This window comes from Chrysemys picta, chromosome 3, assembly GCF_011386835.1.
Source record: "Chrysemys picta bellii isolate R12L10 chromosome 3, ASM1138683v2, whole genome shotgun sequence".
In the NCBI taxonomy this organism is placed as follows: Eukaryota; Metazoa; Chordata; order Testudines; family Emydidae; genus Chrysemys; species Chrysemys picta.
The window spans coordinates 159,702,092-159,715,062 of NC_088793.1; the positions used below are offsets into that span (position 1 = coordinate 159,702,092).

Here is a 12,971-nt window from a genome sequence, read left to right on the forward strand (position 1 = left end):
CCTCTTTCCTACCTTTCCCTATTATCGGTGCCTACATGTACCACAACCACTGGCTTCTCTCCAGCATTGCCCATATGTCTATATAGATGTCTCAAGAGGTCTGCACCCACCAGACAATTCACCGTGTGGCTCTCCTTATCATCACAAACCCAACTATCTAATATTTCTAATAATTTAATCCCCCATGATTATTAACGGTCTCTTCCTAATAACTGGGGTTCCTTCCCCTAGATGGGTATCCTCAGTGCAAGAGGATATCATGACATCTGGAAGGAGGGTCCCAACTATGCGATCATTTCCCTGCGCTACAGCTTCATGTTCTCCTTCCCCAACACTGTCATCCTCAACTGTGTCCCTGAAAGTTTCATCTGTCTACCTCTGTCTTCCTTAGTTCCTCCAGCTTAGCTACTCTGGTCTCCAGGGCCTGTACTCAGTCTCTGAGGTTCATGAGCTGATTGCACCAAATGTACATATTTGCCATGTGCCCACAGGCAGGTAATCGATCATAAATGCTGCATTCAATACAACAAACTGGATAGCCCCCAGTCTGCTGCTGGACTTCTGCCCGAGTTATTTTTACTCTTGCAGGGGTTTTTGTTTGTTCGTGCTATGATTTGTTTGTTTGTTTGTTTTGGGGGGGCATCACTGGCCTAAGTTTAGAGTATGTTTGTTAGGTCTATCTGGCTCTCACACTCCTTCTCTAAACTCCCCTGTTTCCTAGCTCCTCTGGGTGCTTAGAAGCTGGTTTTTTAAATCCCTGTTCTCCCTGATTTAGCCCCGCCCCCAAGGATAGCAGACTAGAGCCTCATTAGGAAGCTTTCAGCCTAGCCTAGCAGGAATCTAGGCTCAGCACACAGCCCCCCAAAAGAGACCACACTAAAATTCAATCAAGCAGGCACATGGCAAGAAAGCACATAACAAAAAACTAAGACAACAAACTCACTCCAAGGATCACATAGTTGCTCCTCTTTCACCTGGAGCACTCCTTCACAAAACTCCCATTTGTTGCTCCTGTTTGCTAGCTAACTGTCATGTATTGCTTCTAGCCCAATCAGGTAGTGCATGGGTGCAGACCCTGGACTTTCAAAAGACCCATTTTTTCCTCAACTGAGAGTACAAAGACATCTGCAACCAACTAAATTATTCCAAATACTCAAATATGGGCTTATTCCTTTCATGCAAAAGGTACCCCTGAAAAAAGGGAGGCAACTATAGAAGAGTCAGATTAATAATACAAATTAAAAATACCTCCAAAATATTGGATCTGTGCCCAAGCTGGCTCACTGAAGCAGTTTATCTGGTTTTCTGGCTTAGATAAGGAGTCACCATGGGAACTATAAAATGAAGAGGGACTAAAAGGGGGAAATAAAATTTATAAAGCGACAATGAAATTCTCTTCAGCATAACAGACTGATTTGATTTTTTTCATTTCTATAACAGCTCTGTCACTTTAACAATCTGATAGATCCATAGGAATTGTGTTACAGGAACCACAAGAACCCTCGCACAACCATTTTCCTATTATCAGTTGCTCCAAGCAGGGTTTGTTCAATTAACTAACAACACTGTGGGGAGGGGGAAGCAGATTTGAATGCAAGCCACAGTGGAAGTCTATATTTAAAAACATTTGGACAAAGAAAGCTACATAGACAGTAACAGGCATGCTTGAATTTGAAAACGAGGACTTCCTGCCCCTTTCAGGACCCTGCAAACACTGGAAGTTCAGCACTAAGACCTTGTCTACCTGGAAAAGTTTTAGCAGTTATATTGGTAAAACCACCACCCCAGACACTTCCTATTACAGTATACGAGTGGCTTTTTTTTTTTTTTTTTAAATTTAGCTTAAGTCCCTACCCAAGCAACAAGAGCTAAACCGAAAAAAGCAACTATTACACATACAGGGGTTACACCAATACAACTATATCAGCTTAAATACACATCCTAACTTATACTGGTATGAATCTCACATGTAGACAAGCCCTAAATGTGACAGAACGGTAGCTCTTCAAATATTCTGTTGCAAGCTTTACATAGATTTTTGTATATATTGCCATAGTCAGCCAACTGAAAATATGCACTGCATTCTGCAGAAGTTTTTTTTTTTTTTCAAAGTAACAAGGGAAATATCCTGGAGCAAATTTTTTTTTTTTTTTATCACCACCATTTAAAAAAAAAGCAAAAACAGGTAAAGATAATTAGAAAAACGTGTGCCATCATGGTAAATGTTACAACTGTAGTGGTTTTTAGCTAGCAAAATCTTAACTACCGGTACTCATTCTCTGCAACTAAAAAGCCAAAGAAGGAAGTCTCAAATATGCTTAGTCAGTCTCAAGTGAAGGGCTCTGGTTTTCACTATGTTAGATATTAATTCATTTTTTCTGCATAAAAAGGTTTATTGGGGGACTTCTAATCTTTAAAGAGCTGGACAAAATTAATTCTCAGAGCACCCATCTGAGGCATTAGCCACATTCTATAGGCGAAGAGAGGCAGATAAATTAAAGGACTTGCCTAAGGCCACTCAGTAATTTAAGATCAGAGTTGAGATTAGATTTCAGGGGGTTCTGTCTCCCAGGCCTAGTCTCCCTCCAGTGATCCATACTGTCTCTTATTTTTGCATCTTTTACTTTTAATTGTTAGTCCAAGATAAAAAGACCAGCATTTGCAAATTAAGAGATTGAGATATGAAATATAACAACTCCAAATAGAGCAATAAGTAAATCAGACTAGAACCTTGAAATTTGACAAATTGTACCCAACATAATTTGATAAGAGATGTGATTTTTCAAAGGCAGCTCTGGGGGTAAACTTGCTCTGGGGGTCTACAGTGCAGCAGCAATGTGTACCTCACTGATTGATCCCAAGATATCATTTGTTTGTGGCAACAGTTTCAGTAAAAGGTTCTTGTCCTGTCCTCCTAGCTGGAGGAAAGATGCAGTAGTTCTCTTTGAGAAGGAGGGAGTAGGAATACCAGATATATAATAAAGATGTGACACTTATTCAGATACCCGAGGCCCAACATCATCACAAGAGGAGAAAATGCATGATGAGGACCTGAGATTAACAACCACCACTGTATCCTTTTTATTTATATTTGTTGCAATGAGCCGTATTCTGATTCTATGTACAGTGAAATAGAAGAAAAGGCCTTGTGCTCAAAGAGTGCATCATAATGTGCCCATTGAATTCAGATATAGCGAACCTTGATTTAGAGAGAAGTCGGCCAGTGAAAAAAGAAAATTGATTTCAAGACAAAAGAGTCACTGAAACTTGAGATGTCTATTAAATACCTGTTTTATTGCATAATGAATTCCAGCATACAATATTTAAACCAGATCAAGATTAAACCTTAAATTTTCTGAAGAATGGAACTTTCAGAATTCTGCATGACCTACCTTTAGATCAATGTCACAGCTCCGATCTCAGCTGAAATTGCTATTTCCCAACGTCGTAAAACACACCCTCTAAGATAGTTAAGAGTACAAAGCCAAGATCCTGTGCCAATTGCTTTTAGATACCTAAAAGGGAAAACAGTATACATTTAGTCATACAATTGTACACAAGAGGCCCTTGATTGTTACTTCTTATAGTACTAAAAAATTATATCTGAAGGTTTTTCCCCCTCCAAAGTATGCACAAAACCAGTCAGAATCTACAGGTATACAGTGACTCAAGTTGTGTGGGAAATGATTTTGCCATCCCGGGAAATTTTTTAATATTGCAAAAAGTTTTCCCTTTCCAAATTGGGACAAGATCAAAATCTTGAAAAATTTTAAACTGAAACTAAAAAAAACCCACAGTTCGTTCAAACATTATTTCATTTAAATACTTTTGGAATGTTTTGTTTGACTTTTATTATTATTTAAATTTCACTACAAATTAAATTTCAAAACAAAAGGTATTTCAAACGAAAAGATGGAACTTCTGCTTTGAAAGTGCCCAAAAAGGACAGAACACCAAACATTGAAAAACTTTTGACATGGAAATGTTTAGTTGAAGAATTCCCAACCAGCTCTACTTATGACAACTGTTCATCTGGTCATCTGCATCGTAGTAAACTGAGTGCTCAACAGCATGCAGTCTTCATATGCGACCAGTCGACTTTGGTACAAGGAACTTGTTAAATAAAGTTGCTAAAAATATTTGGCCCTGCCTGAATACTGTAATAGTACATTTCTGTTCTAAAACTCAGACTAACTAAAGGACTGAGTTTAGGTTACATCACTAAACTGAACAGCATGGGTATCAGTTTCTAAATAATAACCGGCCTCCTGCGCAGGAGGAAGCATGTGCAGTCAGACTATAACATGGAAACATTATTAGTATTAATTAATAAATAACAATAATAAATAATAATAGCTAAAATTACTTGATTTTAACTGACTGAAGATTTATGAATTAATAACCAATGCAGATTCAAATACATAAAGAAGGGCGAGGGGATGAGAAGTGGAAGAGTTAAAACTACAAAAAGGGAAAAAAATGCTGCATAATTTTCCTATTGAGTGAAACGGTGCAAGCAATACTGGTACAGGTTAGTCTTTTCCCATGTGTGTTAATTAAACATGAAACCAAAGCTCTTTCCTCCCACCCCCAACTGGGACAAGCTCAAATAAGGCAACTTCAAAATAATTAATGCCCAGTACGAAACAGTTACCTTTAGTTTCACAATTGAGATTACATTGTAACACAACACAGTTTTCTTTTGCATAATTTTATTATTGATACAACACTCGTCATACGAGTCCACAATAATAAAAGAAAGAAAATTTGTCACAGAAGTATGAAATAAAGGAAGACCTACACACAGTCAGTCTTGGTACTAAGTCTAGCTGGGGACCTTAGCAAAGCCACATAACCTTCTTGGTGACATAGTTCAGTCTTAAAAGAACTAGTCAACGTTAGTACCATTATCAGTTAATATAGTGAACTACTGAAGCAGCTGTTCACATAACCCTGCTTACAAAAAAAGAAAGAACAACACTGCAAGACAGAGTGGACAGACAGGAACTTTGTTGGCCAAGTTTATATACTGCTAAACATCACTGGACTCCCAGAGCAGAGAGATGTCTTAGGGCTTTCAACACTTAAAATGCTACAGCAGCACAGCTGCACCACTACAGTTGCAATGCTTCAGTTGTAAACACCGCTTACACTGACAAGAGGGTTCTCCCGTTGGTGTAGGTAATGCACGTCCCTGAGAGGCAGTAGCTAGGTCAACGGAAGAATTCTTCCATTTACTCAGCTCTGTCTACATGGGGATTTAGGTCATCTTAATGCCACTCAGAGGTATGGATTTTTCATGTCCCTGACCAACATAGTTAAACTGACCTAATTTTCTAGTGTAGACCAGGCATTAGTCTTGTCATCCCATCATCATAGCTTTAGCCTGGGCTTCTTACAGCACAAGAAGTCAAAGTCACAACTGCACCAGGAAGCTCTAGACAAACAATATATCCAGACCATCTCTCTTTAGGGCTAGTGGGGAAGAAGATCAAGATAATTCCAAAAAGAAACCCTGAGATCATAAGCTCACAGATGCTATGTTACTTGTACATACTTGAATGATAGCCAAATACCAGCCCCACTGTTGAATTTTTCTGAAACTCAACCTATTATCTTTGTTGTTAAGTGTGTTGATCGGAAAAGTCAATATAAAAAGCATTGTGGTAATTTCTGCAAGGTAACTGTTTTTTAAAAGATAAAATGATACGGCTGAGAAAATACCAACAACTTTCTTTTCATTTTACTGACCATACACACACGCCCCCACTATAAGCAAAAGAACCCTTTACAACAGCTGCTTAATTTCATGGTCAAGATATTTGGTTTGTAGAACTTGAAGGTATTCAAGGCAAAGATAAAACACAGTCACATCATCCCCTTATGGAAAGACCATGGAAAAGTCTATGTTTGGATGTATGTTGGCTGGACAAATGAACATACTTAATCATTATTCAACACCACCACTCACAAATCAAGTACCGGTAATGGTTTCCTCAAATTGTTTCCACAGTCTCTATCGCTTTTAACAGAAAACAAAATTACCAAGGTACCAAATTTAACCTTAAACTGACAATGTCCACTACTAACAGTAAATTAATGCAAAAAGCTAGGTTAATGCAAGAGTTAAGTATCTACATCAGAAAATGTCTAGCTAAAGTTGTATGTTCATCATAGCATCTTGTAATTTTTTCTTCATTCTTGCATGCTTACATTACTTTTGTTGTCATAATTGACCATTATATCTTTGTTGACTTAGGTCCACATGGAGCTCCTTGTAGGATCAGGGTCTCAGACTTTTTATATGATCAGGAACATCTCTAAACTAGGTATTTTAATAACTTTATCAGACTACCACAGAAACACACAATGAGCTGTACTAAAAATGTTAGTAAGTATAAAAATAAAAAAGTAATAAAATTAATAAAATAAAACATTTATGATTTTTGTTTTACCATGTTACTTGTGTAAAATGGTCATGGTGTATACGTCATGTACCCTAGTTTCAAAGGGTCTTAATAAAATTAAAATATTATATTCTCCTAGTGTTTGATGCATTGACTTTATTGCTGACAGTTTCTATAATAAGTGAGAACGTGTTTATAGGGTTAGAATGAAATCTGTTCTGAATGGCAGAAATTCTCCTGGTACTTTTTCACAATGGTTTAGCATACTGTGTCTAAGAGAGAGTTATTTTAGTCCACATGCAAAGTTATCTGTAATTTTTCAAGTAAATCATACCAGTAGCAGCCTTAACTGAATTGCCTTACTTCTATTTGTCTCAAAACCTTAAAAAAAAATTAAAAAAAATTGGTCCCTGAGTGCTCCTATTATAAGTACCTACATGCCAAGTAGGTCCAGCGGTTAGGGTTCTAGCCTAGGACTTTGGGAAACCTGGGTTCAAGTCCCTGCTCTGCACAGATTTCCTGTGGGAGTTTAACTAAGGGCTAGCCTACACTAGAAGTGCTGTAGCTCATCTCGTGAAGATGTTCTATGCCGACAGCATAATAAATCCACCTGCGAGAGAGGTGGTAGCAGCTCGACCACCGACATAGCCCTGTCCGTACCAGTGCTTAGGTTGATGTAATTTATGTTGGTCAGAGGGGTGGCTTATTCACACCCCTGAGCAACGCAAGTTATACCGAAATTAAGTGATAGCGTAGACCTAGCCTTAATCTCTATGCCATGGTTCCCCATCTGTAAAACAGGGATAATACTTCTGTACCTCACAGGTGTCTCAAAGATAAATACACTGAAGATTGTGAGGTGCTCAAATATTATCATAATGAAAGCCATATAAGTATCTTAGATTAAAAAATCTATTAGATACATTTTTAAATTTGAGACATAAAATCTATCCAAAAGTTTATTTCAAGTCTAGAAACTTCTTCACTCTCTGAAACCGGAGGTGTCCGAGAACCCACCATACCTATTACAGTTGACAGTAATTTATGGCTGTGAAAGTAATAAAAGACTTGAAGGGGGATTTTTAAAATCACATCTTCAATTTCAGCCTTGCCCTTCAGCACAGTTGTAATTTGAGATATACTATGCCCCTAACATTCCAGGTGAATTGAAGTTTTATGTGAACAGTTCCCATGCTTAATCTGCTTTGTCTAGTCTCACTGTTGATATTCCATCCCCTAACTAGAAATTTAATCAGGTACAAACATTTAACTATCAAACGATTTAAAAATACAGACAAATGCAGACTTTCCACATTTTCCAGTCCAGAAAAAAAATATTTTATGGCAAAAATAAATTAAAGTTTTTGATACAGTAAAGAGATGCAAAGTTAAATATGACATTACCATGGAATCCCTAGAGAAGTTTTTAAGGGTGAAAAGGATCTTTTAATTATGTTGGTGTCATGAGATTCTATGTACGTTGGATTTATAGCTTGAGTACACACAATTCTAAATGCAAAGAGGTTCAAATAGCTCCATGTCCATCTTTCTGAAAGTATTGTTTTTTAAAGTCCACTTATTGTTGGGACAAGTATGAGTAATAGGAAGATGATGGTACTGCGGGTACAGTTAGATGCCCTTGATCTTAGACAAGACACTTACCAACATTCTATTCAAACTCATCTGAGTGGTGAGCTTCCTACTTTGGGAATAGGGAGTGACAGGCATAGCACTAGCTGTGGCACCAGATACTTTAGAAATTAGCCCCATACTACAGTCAATAAGAGTGCATTCGTCTACTCTTGAGGTGCCAATGGCATAGAGGACTATTATGAAGTCCACATTAGAAGTGTGTTTGCAACCTCCTTGCCAATCTTAGATCAAGAATAAAAGCACTGGAAGTCTATATTGATTCTTGACAATCCAGGAGCAGCAATGACCTTGATTTCATAAATGTTATTTATGGCTAAAGATAAGAAAGCTCTCTTTGCTTGAATGCATGCTTAGCTAGGAATATAAATATTTTCTGACACAAGCAAGTAAAACTCATTCCATTAGGGCCAAAACTTCCTTCCCTACCATTTCACCTGCACATGGTGACCACTGACAAAAGTTATGAGAATAGAGGCAAGATGCATCCAGGTACTAACAATTTCAGCAAAGATTAACGAGTGTTCTGATTAATTGGTGCTCTACAATATTCAAGTCACACTTGAGTATTGCATATGCTGATTCTGTGCAAGACATAATTATGATCAAATCTGTTTTCTCTATTGTGCTGAATTAGTCTGATTTTATGGAAAACAATTGCCATCAATACTCTTTAGAGCAGCAGATCACGAGTAAACAGCTCTTATTTGGGCATGAAAGATAGAGAAAGACACACAGCTATACCTGGGTATCTGCGAGTGTATTAGAAACATTTCACTTTCTATATGTGCCTATGTTTTCTAACCACACAAGGTTATAAAATATATGACGTGCGGCAAGACCTGTGCCCAGAGAGTAAACGTAGTAGAGCGGAGGGCTGATTTACTTCCATTTTCAGTCTCAGGATGAACATGCCAGTCTACCATTGCATTTGGCATTTTTAAGTTTAGATTAGTCACTTTTCCAGCAGACAGTAACCTAGTGGATCAGACACTCAATAGCTCTGCTAGCCTGGGCACATTGTGCCCATGATGGGCTCCTTCCGTCCTTCCATTCCCCTCATGGGCACAGTGTGCTCAGGCTACAACTGCTCTCTGTTCTGTTCTCCCCTCCCCCCGGTGGACAATCTGTGTGGCTCCTCCATTTCCCCCTTCCCATCTCTCTTACCCCCCACCCCCATATCAGGGTCACTGTGTATCTCCCATTTTCATCTCATTTCACCCACCTCTGGTTCCATGCCATTCCTGGGGACCCTGCTTTTCTCTATCCATCTCCACTTCCCACCCCCTTCATCTGCACCTCCCCCAACTCCAGCTCCCCACTGCTACATCTGTCTACCCATCCACCCCTGGGCTGCCTGCTTTCTTCATCATCATCATCATCACCATTCCCCCTGCTCCCACTCCTTTGCAGGTTCCAGCTCTGTTCCCTTTGGGATCCTGCTTCCACTGACAACACTTTCCCCCTCCGGATCCCTGCTCATATTACTCTCCCTCCCAGTAAGGCTTTCCTATTTCCGTTAGAGTCTAGGCTACGGACAATATCTCCACACAGGAAGTTAAGCTGCTGCCTCTGGTATGTGTAGGCAGCAGCAGGGGGCAGCAGAAAGATTCCTCTGCTTGCAGCACAAGGCTGCCTTGGCCCCCCAATTTTCCTGTCAATCAGGCTTTTCTGTGTTCCGATTTCCACGAAAAATCAATAAGGTTGTGCCCATTGATGCCTAGAAATTTCCCTGACATTTCTGAATTGGTCAGACGCAGCATGACAGGCAAACAGGAGTCAGTGAGTTGAGCGTTAGACCACGCTTCACCTGGCTAGTAATTAAATTTCACTTGCCCAGATTAGATTTCTGTAGTCTAGGGATGTGTGGAAAAAAGGATTTTTCCTAGCTTGACCCTATCTCGTGGCTAATAGAAACTTACTCTTCTCAGATGGAATGTTTATCATTACCAGCTACATTTCTGATGACCATCACCATAGTTTTGGATACTTAGTCATTCATTTTACCTACACAAGATCAAAACAGACATCTCACTGGCCAAGCTTGCAAAGGCCTAATATTCAATTCAATGGCATTTCAGTGTTTGTCTGCCTGTAACACCATACCTTTTGAATGCCGCAGCCAATCAGTTCCCAAATTTCAGGCAACGTTACAGGCATCAATGAGCAGAACCCTATTGATTTGGGGGAAAATGGGAGACACATGGAGTCCTTGACATCAGAGTACTACAGCCAGGGGCTCAAGCACCTCTGCAGTTGTCTACAGAATAAACAACTGGTTGATGACCCCTATGGCTTCCAGAATAACAATATTCCTATATCATCTCGCTCTGCCTAGCCTCCCAAAGTGGACACCCTGAATGATTTCTCCCCCGGACAGAAAATATAATAATGGGTTGGAGGAGTGCACACAGCCTCTGGTATGGTGGAGAATAGGGAACCCTGCTATGGGGAGGGGAGGGGGACAGGATAATGGGGAGCACACAAACTATGGGAGGAGGGAAGCATGAAGGAAAAAGGGGAGAATATGGGTGCACAAAGAGCCCCTGCCATGTAGGGGGAGAATGGGAAACCCTGGAATGGATGAGGGGGGCATGGGGGACACTCAGAACCCTGATGGAGGGGAGATTGGGGGAACCTGGTACAGGGGATATGGAGAACATCCCCTGCCATGGGGAGAAAGCGGCGGCATAGGGGTGCTAGTATGGGGGAGAGTTGTGGACCTCTGTATGGGAGGAAAGGGTAATGGGGGGACACAGAGTCACAGACAGAGGTGAGATTGAGGGTAGTTGCAGGGAGTCCCTAGAAAAAGGGGGTGGGGGAATGAGAGATTGGCTCACAGGGAGTTTGTGGGGTAGTACGGAAGAATACAAAGAGCCCATCCTATGTGTAATAAGATCAGTCTACCCAACCCATGAAGCATGCAAACCTGCGACCCTAAGAGCACTCCAGTGCCAATTGGTACACTGTTGTCATGATATATACAAAAAAGCTCGCATGTAATAAATCACTGCTGGAAAACTAATAATTCACTGATCATTAATATTCTTGCATGATGTATGAACAGTAAACTCACAAAGGGCGTTATAGAGGTGTGCTGCAAATAGGTTATTAAAACGTATTTACCAAGCCGTGCCTACCCCTGTTCCAAACAAAGGACTGTGTCTCTGATGTGAATTAAGCAAGATGTGACCAAAGAGAAAGAAAAGCGCATTTACATGCAAGATAAATAAAGTCATCAAGAGAGCAAGTGGGGAAAAATGACTAACTATCTTGATGGGGGAGGGAGACTGCATCTTCCAGAAGCCTTCCTGCCTCTTGAAGCAGGGCCACTAAACTCTGGGAAGATATAAGGAGAGAGAAAAAGCCATTTTGGGCATCCATCACTTGAGGGACTAAAGGGGCCAGAGCTCTTCAAATCACAGAATGATTGATCCTTCAACTAAGGGGACTGAATATAGGTGAGAAACCTGTTTAGGAAAAGATTGTAACTTGCTGAAATTCAGTTTTAGTGTTAGATGCATATTTTTGCTTTTGTTTGTAACCTTTTCTATCCTTATTCCTTATACTTGTTGTCACTTAAACCTACAACATTCTGTTTAATAAATTTGTTTTACTTTTACTGTAAGCCAGTTCAGTACTTTGATTGAAATAAGAGCGTTTGACAAACCCCAGCAAAATTAATGAGTTGCTGTTTACTGTCTCTTTAAAGGAGCAGCAAATGTAACTTCTAAGAGTGTTCCAGGAGAGGGCTGGACACAACAGGGCAGATGGTTTTGGGGAAACTCAGGACTGAGGGATGGGGTCATGCTGCAAAAAGCAACTGGATGGTGGAAGCCAGGATGTGACCTACATCCTTGTAAGGCTGACTGTTGGTGTCCTGGCTGTGAGCCACAGTAGCATAGCATTTAAGGTATCCAGAATTGCAGGGCAGGTGGTGAAAACCTCTTACTGGTCTGGTTGAACCCCAAAGCATCACAGCCCCCCTCTCTAAACTTGAATAAAGACTGTTAATCTTGGTTTTTTTAGCATATGGTTGTGGAATTAATACTTTCTCTAGTCTAAAGAAAGACTGAGGGCTCCGCTGTTGGCTTCATATTGCCCTTCTATAGGACAGATGGGAGGGGTTCAACAGTTAGGTGTGAAGTAGCACTTAATATATTAAGAGCTGTTCAGGATTTTATCCCATGTGCATCTTATCTAAGTAGCCTCTTTCCCTAAGAGTGAAATTTACTATATGTCATCAATGACTAAAGTGTAACTCAGATAGTTTTCAGATCCTCATTATTATTTCTACAAAATATCTCAAATATATTTTAGTCAAACTGATTAAAGTGAAATATTTAGCTTTTATAATAAAGTTTCCTCACTCCTCAGATATTTAACCGTTCATTTTGCATAATTCCATGTAATTTCAAAGCTGTGTCAGAGATAGCAAGCTAAAGTAAAACTAGCATTAACGGTCTTCCCAATTAGCATCTACAGTCACACCCTTTTCAGGTTACTATAACTACAAAATTTAGAATGTGCATCCATAAAATTCTGTACCAATTCTAGTCAAGAGACAATGTTAAATTGTAAGTGACAAAGGAATTAGAAGTGTATTAATTTACAGACTTCATGAGAAAGATCATTTAAGAGGGCAAACTATTAGAACCGAGAAGCCTCCAAAGCTTAAAAATAAGTTATGAAATATTTTACTTACTGCTGAAGAGGGATTCTGTCACGCAACTTTTTGATAATAAGCACTTAACATCTTCAAAGTGTTACACATGCAGTAGTAATTAATGCTTAGTTCGGAAATGCTTAAAAAAATTATTATAATCTTGTTGGAAATAGTCTTCTTAATCTACTCTTATGCTGCAAACTGAAAATTATCTGTTCATATAGGACTTAGCCAAAAAAGTGCTTTTA

At 39.5% G+C, this 12,971-nt stretch overlaps 1 protein-coding gene across 7 annotated transcripts in view; it reads right to left on the reverse strand.

Annotated features, from left to right (window-relative positions):
* DISP1 (dispatched RND transporter family member 1) overlaps positions 1-7,690 on the reverse strand; it is a 198,634-nt gene extending 190,944 nt beyond the window's left edge. For 5 of the 7 annotated variants that reach the window (XM_065589400.1, XM_065589402.1, XM_065589394.1 and 2 more), the window contains exon 1: positions 3,393-7,690. The gene's annotated coding sequence lies outside the window, so the exon portion shown is untranslated. Of the gene's footprint in view, positions 1-1,248; positions 1,353-3,392 lie in introns of all 7 variants that reach the window. The other 2 variants (XM_065589385.1, XM_065589381.1) reach the window with 2 other exon arrangements.
* Between the last annotated feature and the right edge of the window lie 5,281 nt (positions 7,691-12,971).